We start from the raw sequence: 6341 nt of genomic DNA, 5'->3' as shown, positions 1-6341 counted from the left end.
GGCCATGGCTCACGGGCCCAGCTGCTCCGCGGCATGTGGGATCTTCCCGGACCGGGGCACGAGCCCGTGTCCCCTGCATCGGCAGGCGGACTCTCAACCACTGCGCCACCAGGGAAGCCCCAATTTATATATTTTTTATATTTTGTATTTTAAATAATACCTAAGCAAATTTTATGTATTTTACTTATTTATTGATTATCATTGGTACCCCCAGAGAGAGAGCCTGCAATATTACCTCTCAGCCCTACTACTGATTTTTTTTCAATTTAACCAATATTTATAATTTCCTAGAATTCTTTTTTGCAACTTTTTCCATAACCATCTGTTCTTGTTTTACCAACAAAATATGCTCTCAATCCTTCCTTCAGTCCTGGACATTGCCAATTGAGCATTCCCTGGGTGCCTCAACATCAGCCTGCTCAAAATCAACTCTCCATCTTTGTCCACAAGCCTATGGACCCTTCAGTCTTGTAGGCCATTGAAAGCAATAGCTTTTCTGAGTTGTATGGGGAGCCACTGAAGGGTTCTGAGCAGAGAAGTGACATGATAAAATTTGCCTTGCAAAAGGATCACCCTAGATCCATTGAGAATAGACTATAGGGAGGCCATGGAAGAAACAGCCCAGGTAGAAGTACAGTGAAAAACTACCCTGGTTTGCCCCAGGGTTGGGGGATTTCCTGAGACAGGACTTTCCGTGCAAAAACAGAAAACCGAAAACTGGGAAAGTACCAAGCAAACTGGATATTCTAGTTAGGAGATTATTCCAGAAGGTGCAGGCGTGAGATAATTTTAGCATGAGCCAGGAGGAGGTGATTATCAGATATCATATTCTGGATATGTAATGGGTATATAATATATCAATAGAATGTATGAGATGTGTCATGTGAGGAAAAGAGGATTCTCATGTCCTTGGAGTACTGGGGGGAGACCTGAATTATTATTTACTGGGGGAGGAGGGGGACTGCCAGAGGAGATATTTAGAGGGGGGATGGGAATCAGGAGCTCAATTTTGGACTTGCTAAACATGAGGTGTCTATTTGACATCCAAAAGATGTTAGATAGGCATTTATTTTTTTTTTAAGATTTTTTTTTGACGTGGACCATTTTTAAAGTCTGTATTGAATTTGTTACAATATTGCTTCTGTTTTATGTTTTCAATTTTTTGGCCCCGAGGCATGTGGGATCTTAGCTCCCCAACCAGGGATGGAACCTGCACCCCCTGCACTGGAAGGCGAAGTCGTAACTACTGGACTGCCAGGGAAGTCCCTAGATAAGCATTTAAATACACGAGTCTCGAGATCAGAGGAGAGAAGTTAGGGATGTAGATATTGTATATTGTATGTACATGGCCTCTAAAAAGATAAAAGAAGCTCATTAAGAGTGTAGATTAAAGAGAAGAGGTTCGAGGACTGAGTCCTGGAGACAAGATTTGTTTCGGTAGAATGATGCGGGCAAAATCTTGATAAAGAGAGAATGGGAGATGACAAATCAGAGGCAACAAGTATAGACAAGATTTTCAACACGTTTACCTGCAAAGCGAGGAAGAAAGGCAGTAGCCAGAGGCAGAAGCAGAGGATTGTTTGTTGTTGTTGTTGTTTGGACAAATACTTTTTTTTTGGCCACGCCACACGGCATGTGGGATCTTAGTTCCCCGACCAGGGACTGAACCTGCACCCCCAGCATTGGAAGCATGGCGTCTTAACCACTGGACCACCAGGGAAGTCCCTGATTTTTGTTTTTTAAGATATGAAAAATAAGAGTGTATTTGCATGCTGCTGGGAGTGATACAGTGTTGCGGAGGGGGGGAGCTGATGCAGGAGAGAGGGGAGAGAGTGGTGAAACTACTTCTTAAGATGGAGAGAGGGGATGGGGTCTAGGGTTTAGGGGAAGAAGCCGGGTTTAGCTAAGAGTAGGGACAATTACTCCATATATAATATGAAGGAAGATAGAGTACATGGGCAATGGATCAGGTAATTGAGTAGATCGAGTGGTGGGAACTTATGAGAATTCTCATCTAAATCTTCTAATTCTCAGGGAAGTCAAGGTAATCAGATGAGGGTGAGGTTGGGGGAGGCCACACTGAAGGTCCAAAAAGAGAGGTAAAGATATAAAATCATTATCTAGGGGAAGAAGGGCTTGAGTGGAAGAGAGAAAAGATTACTGACCAGTACTCACTTGGGGTTTCAATATTCACATCATTATCTAGGGGAAGAAGGGCTTGAGTGGAAGAGAGAAAAGAAGGATGATTACTGACCAGTACTCACTTGGGGTTTCAATATTCACATGGATTTAGAGGAGGCCAGTCAGCACTTTCAGTTCCCTGAATTATATCTGGTGTGTTTTGTGTTTTTTTTTCCTGTTTGTTCATCTTAGTCCTTCTTAATTTTGCTGTTGCTTTTGCAGAAATGTCTGGTGGCTAGCTGTTGCCCATTCATACTTGAAATGAGGGGCTGGGTTAATTAATATAGGTGACTGAAGACACACCCTTCCCACAGAAAGCACCCTCCAGCGCTGACTTGACTAAATGGAAAAAGGCCCAGAAGCAGACACTTCTCTTGGTCAAGTTTCAGAACCAGGAATGAAGAGGCTTTGGTATGAAAAAATAAATGGTAACAGCAATCAAAGTTGTCACCTGCAAAGGAAAGAGTATCAGAAGGTCATCAGCAACCCCGGGGGCTAGAAGACAAAAACCAAGCCTTCAAAGTTCTAGAATTCCAGACCCTGCCAATTATTGATGCAGCACGAGGGTGGAATAAACACACCCTTCATTGTATCAATACTTAGAATGTATTCCAACAAAATAAGGGAATAAATGGAGAAGGTTCTTGGACAGAGGTTTACCTTTTTTTTTTTTTTTTTTTATTGGCCCTGCCATGAGGCTTGTGGGATCTCAGTTCCCTGACCAGGAACTGAACCCAGGCCACGGCAGTGAAAGCCTGGAATCCTAACCACTAGGCCACCAGGGAACTCCCATAAGGCTTACTTTTAATTACTCCTAGTTGCACACCTTTCCTTAGGTTTGAATGTCTTTACTTTGTGCATTTATTAGTTTTACAACCCTTTTTGTATAAACAAGGGCTTACTGTTTACCTCTCAGATCATCAAACTTCTAAACACTACAGCTTCTCCCCTTTCTTTTCCCACATGGCTTGAAGTATTGGAAGAATAGGTATGCTTACTTCCTTATTCATTTTTCACACCAAACCTCTTCCTTTTTCATATTATCAGAAGTATTTAGATTTAACTATAAATAACCAGTTTCATTGTTCATCATTGCTCCATACATAAATGTCTCTTTATTATAGAAGCTTGCCTCATTTTAATTTATTTTTCTTTGGGCTGAATTATATGGTATAATTTCTAAAGTTACACATTTTCTTCATCCTATCTCTAAAACACTTAGCTGATTTCTATTATTAAATTAAAAGAAGGTGTATATCCTGGCTGTTTAGTAGAATTCATAGAAATGCACACCCCAGGAACTAAATGTAACCAGCAATATTGAATTCCATGAGCTATACTCCATGGGAGCACTAATCTTAACTATAACCATAAATGTCCTAGCAGGGAATACTAACACTGAAGGCTAAACCCTAATCGTATCCCAACTCTAATTCTAGACTAAATAAAACAAAGCACTACAACTCACCCTAATCCCAATACCCTACCCTAACCTAAACCTTAACCTCAACCTTAATCCCAATGCTGTACTTTTTTTTTTTTTTTTCAATGCTGTACTTTTAAAACAGGAGATTTTGGTACGTATGTAAAGTGGTTTATCAAAATGGTGAGTAGAGAAAGAATCTCCTTCCACTCTCGCCGTTGCCCACCCTGCTCCAGTCCCCGGCTTCCCATTGTCCCCTCATTTCCTTCAGGTCTTTACTCAGATGTCACCGTCCACAAACGTTTAGGACCAACTGCACAGTTAGGGAGAACAGTCCCCAAAGAGACCACCCTCACTTCTAACAACAACCGCAAGTTCAGGGGTCTCCCCCAACCATCGCCAGGTTTGATAATTTGCTAAAAGGACTCACAGAACTCAGTGAAAGCTGACATAATCATAGTTAAGGTTTATTACAGGAAAGGGATACAAATGAAATCAGCCAAGGGGACGGCACAGGGCAGAGCCTATGAGAGGTCCAAACAGACACTTCCCGTTGTCTCTCTGTGGAGCCATGGATGATGTGTGACCTCCTTCCAGCCACAAAATGTGACAGTACACAGAGTATTGTCAACCAGGGAAGGTCACCCAAGCCTTGGGTGTCCAGGGTATTTAGTGGGTTTTCGTCATGTGCTGCTCATGTAGCTGACCTGCAGTCGCCAGCCCCGCCCAGAGGGCGGCTAATAGCTTTAGTCTCCAGCTGACCTGGAGCTCAGAACTCACAAAGTGTGACCCAAAGTCCCAATCATAAATCACACTGTTAGACTGTCCAGTGGCCAACACCCCCGCCCCGCCCTCAGGCAAACAAAGACACTCCTACAGGGGCCTAGAGACACCAACCAGGAGACAAGGAAAAGGCCAGACTCCCCCTTTGGGTGAAGTTAATTCTTCACCACATACCTTCTCAGTGTGACCCTCCCAATTTAAACATGCAACTTCTGCCCCAAGAATCCACATAACCACTTATCACCATCAGGCACAAAATTCATTTTACTTGATTGGTTATCGTCTCTCCTCTCCATTAGGAATGTAAGCTCCACGGGTGTGGGAATTTTGTCTGCTTTATTCACTGCGTGTTCACTGTGTCACCTGCTCCTAGAACTGCACCATCCAATACTGAACCAACTAGCCACTTATGGTGAGTGAGCACCTGACTAGTAGCTAGCCCAAATTAAGTGTAAACTACACACTGAATTTTAAAGGCATCGTATAAAAAAAAGGATGTAAAGAATTCCACTGATACTTTATTATATTGGTTATAAGTTGAAATATATTGGGGACATATTGGGTTACATAAAATATATTAATGAAATTTATTTCACCTGTTTCTATTTTGTAAGCTTATTTAATGTGGCTACTAGAAAATTTTAAATTACTTATGTGGCTCCAATCTGAATCTCACTTTATATACATATATAAGTAAAATTTACTATTTTATATATATATATATATATATATATATATATATATATACACATACGTATGTTTATACATCAACACAGCTCTAGAAGAGATGTCAGCAAACGTTTTCTGTAGAGCACCAAAAAGTAAATGTTTTAGGCTTTGTGGGCTATATGGTCTCTGTTCAGCTCTGCCATGATAGCATAAAAGTAGCCATAGACAATATTTAAACAATACATGTGGCTGTGTTCCAATAAAACTGCATTTATAAAAACAAGCAGCTGCATAACTTGGCCTGTGGGCCACAGTTTATGCACTCCTGATCTAGAACATTATTTAGTCCATAGTAAATATTCAATAGATATTTGTTGGGCGAATGAATAGAAAGAAGGCTAAAGTGACAGCACAGTGAGCCTGGGAGCATGGTTAATGTCGAAGGTAATCAGTGGCCAGAAAATGTAGACAACTCAGAAAAGCTACCCAGCTCCAGAGCTCCTCATAGGATTGGCCGCTGTGATCCTTGTTGTCGCTGCAACCTTTGTTGCAACTGTACTGCAATTCAAGTGTCAGCTCTACTCCTCACAGGAGTAGAGCTCCTGTAGCTCTCCTCCCGTCCCTCTCCCACCGGTACTGATCCCCTAAGCACTCCCCCAAAAACTTCTGGCATGAAAATCTGCATCTTAGAGCCTAAGTCCTAGGGAACCTGACCTACAACAGCTGATACCAGGAGCAGGCTGAGAAAGCAGACTCTGGACATGGGATTTTGGAGCTGATTATCTGTCAGCTGACTGGCAGCGAGAACCCCATTGCTGGTTGTAAGTTAAGGATGCATAGGCCCTGGCAAGCTGTGGCAGTGCAAATGTCAAAACTGTCAGTGGTGGTGAACTGGGATGATATGTGGAGGAAGAGGATGTGCTGATGGGTGCAATGTACCAGGACTTCAGAGGGTGCATATAGTTATTACAGGGGCAGTGGAAATGAATGCTGCTGCTGGAGCCATTGAAGCATCAGAGAAAGACAATGCCAAGGGTGAACGCCAGAGGTCAGCATACAGAAATCTCATATCCTGCATCCAGAGGGCAGAAAAGGCTGGAGGGCCAATGTAGACAGGGAAAACAGTAAGCAGGCCTTTGCTTCAAGCCAGGCAAGGGATGGAGCTGGCTTGGCCCAGGATACCAGTGGCACAACTGGGAAGTGGTCAGATCTTGGCTGCATTTTGAAGATAAAAGCAACATAATTTGCTATGGTGTTTGCATTAGTTTCCTATTGCTAGTATAAC

The sequence above is a fragment of the Physeter macrocephalus genome, chromosome 18 (genome assembly GCF_002837175.3).
Source record: "Physeter macrocephalus isolate SW-GA chromosome 18, ASM283717v5, whole genome shotgun sequence".
Lineage (NCBI taxonomy): Eukaryota > Metazoa > Chordata > Mammalia > Artiodactyla > Physeteridae > Physeter > Physeter macrocephalus.
This window is presented reverse-complemented; position numbering follows the sequence as displayed.